The sequence below is a fragment of the Aotus nancymaae genome, unplaced genomic scaffold (assembly GCF_030222135.1).
Source record: "Aotus nancymaae isolate 86718 unplaced genomic scaffold, 86718_ANA_hifiasm-v0.15.2.pri h1tg000033l, whole genome shotgun sequence".
Lineage (NCBI taxonomy): Eukaryota > Metazoa > Chordata > Mammalia > Primates > Aotidae > Aotus > Aotus nancymaae.
Genome location: NW_026988447.1, coordinates 18,932,074 through 18,934,177, shown reverse-complemented (window position 1 = coordinate 18,934,177; position 2,104 = coordinate 18,932,074). Strand labels below are relative to the sequence as shown.

At 35.9% G+C, this 2,104-nt stretch overlaps 1 pseudogene; it reads left to right on the top strand.

Annotated features, from left to right (window-relative positions):
- The first annotated feature begins 297 nt into the window (after positions 1 to 297).
- Positions 298 to 1,060, top strand: LOC105729351 (elongation factor 1-alpha 1-like; annotated as a pseudogene).
- Positions 1,061 to 2,104: the final 1,044 nt, after the last annotated feature.

Sequence of the window (2,104 nt, the reverse complement as noted above, 5' to 3'; positions counted from 1 at the left end):
GGTCACAAGAAAAGTCTTAACAATTTTAAGAAGGCTAAAATCATACCATGTATCTCCTCTGACTACGATGAAATTAAACTAGAAGTCAATGGCAAAGAAAAACTGGAAAATTCACAAATATGTGGAAATTAAACAGCACATACCTGAACAACCAATGGGTTAAATAAAAAATCAAAAGTTAAATCAGAAAATATCTTGAGATAAATGAAAATGAAAACAAAGCATATTATGATCTATGGAATATAGCAAAAGCAGTAATAAAAGGGCAGTTTACTGTAAAAAGTGACTTCATCAAAAATGAAGGAAGATCTCAAATTAACAATTTTACACCTCATAAGCATAGTAGCATTTGTGCCAATTTTTCGTTGGAATGGTGACAACATGCTGGAGCCAAGTGCTATCATTCCTTGGTTCAGGGGGTGGAAAGTCACCCATAAGGATGGCAATGCCAGTGGAACCTCACTGCTTGAGGCTCTGGACTATATCCTACCACCAACTCATCCAATTGATAAGCCCTTGTGCTTGCCTCTCCAGGATATCTACAAAATTGGTGGCATTGGACTGTTCTTGTTGGCTGAGTGGAGACAGGTATTCTCAAACCTGGTATGGTGGTCACCTTTGCTCCAGTCAACATTACACCTGAAGTAAAATCTGTTGAATGCACCATGAAGTTGAGTAATGCTCTTCCTGGGGACAATATGGGCTTCAATGTCAAGGAATGTGTCTGTCAAGGATGTTGGTCATGGCAATGTTGCTGGTAAGAGCAAAAATGACCCACCACTGGAAGCAGCTGTCTTTACTGCTCAGGTGATTATCCTGAATCATTCAGGCCAAATCAGCACTGGCTATGCTCTTGTGCTAGATTGCCACACAGATCACATTGCAAGCATGTTTGCTGAGCTGAAGGCAAAGATTGACTGGTGTTCTGGTAAAAAGCTGGAAGGTGCCCCTAACTTCTTGAAGTCTGGTGATGCTGCCATTGTTGATATGATTTCTGCAAGCCCATGTGTGTCGAGAGCTTCTCAAACTATCCACCCCTGAGTCACTTTGTTGTTCGTGATATGAGACAGACAGTTGCCATGATGTCATCAAAGTAGTGGATAAGAAGACTGCAGGAAGGTGGCAAGGTCATGAAGTCTGCTCAGAAGCCTCAGAAGGCTAAATGAATGTTATCCCTAATATCTACCACCCTGGTCTTAATCAGTGGTGGAAGAATGGTCTCAGAACTGTTTGTTTCAATTGGCAATTTAACTTTAGTAGTAAAAGACTGGTTGATGATAACAATGCATTGTAAAGCCTTCAAAAGGAAAGGAGAATGTTTTGTGAACCACTTTGATTTTCTTTTTTGTGAGTGGCAGTTTTAAGTTATTAGTTTTTAAAATCAGTACTTTTTAACAGAAACAACTTGACCAAAAATTTGACACAGAGTTTTGAGACCCGTTAACAAATTTAATGAGAAGAAAAAATAAATTGAATAGTAGGAAATACTTCCAAACTCATTCTAAGATGCCATAAATACTCTGATGCCAAAGCCAAATAAAGACAATATAAAAGAAGAAAATGATAGGCCAATATTCCTGATGAACATAGATGTAAAATCCCTATAAAAGCCAGCAAACAGAATTCAACAGCATGTTAAAAGGATTGTACACCATGACCATGTGGGATTTATTCCTGGAATGCAAGGATGGCTCAATGTATAAAAATAAATTAATGTGACAAACCACACTAACAGAATGAATTAAAATCACATGATCATCTCAATAGATGCAGAAAAAACACTTGACAAATTAAATTTTGTCAAATACTTTTTGTGCATCTATTGAAATGATTCAATAGATTTTATAATAAAAACTGTTATTAAATACATTAATAATTAAATATATTTTTATAATAAAATAAATTTAAATTAAATACATTTTTATAATAAAAACTGTTATCCAACTAAGAATAGAAGGAAATTATCTCAACATAATAAAGGCCATAAGTAAGAATTTCACAGCTAACATCATACTCAGTGGTGACAAACTGAAAGCTTTTCCTCTAATATCAGGAACAGACAAGAGTCTAGTCTCACTACCACTGTTCAACATAGTACTTTTCT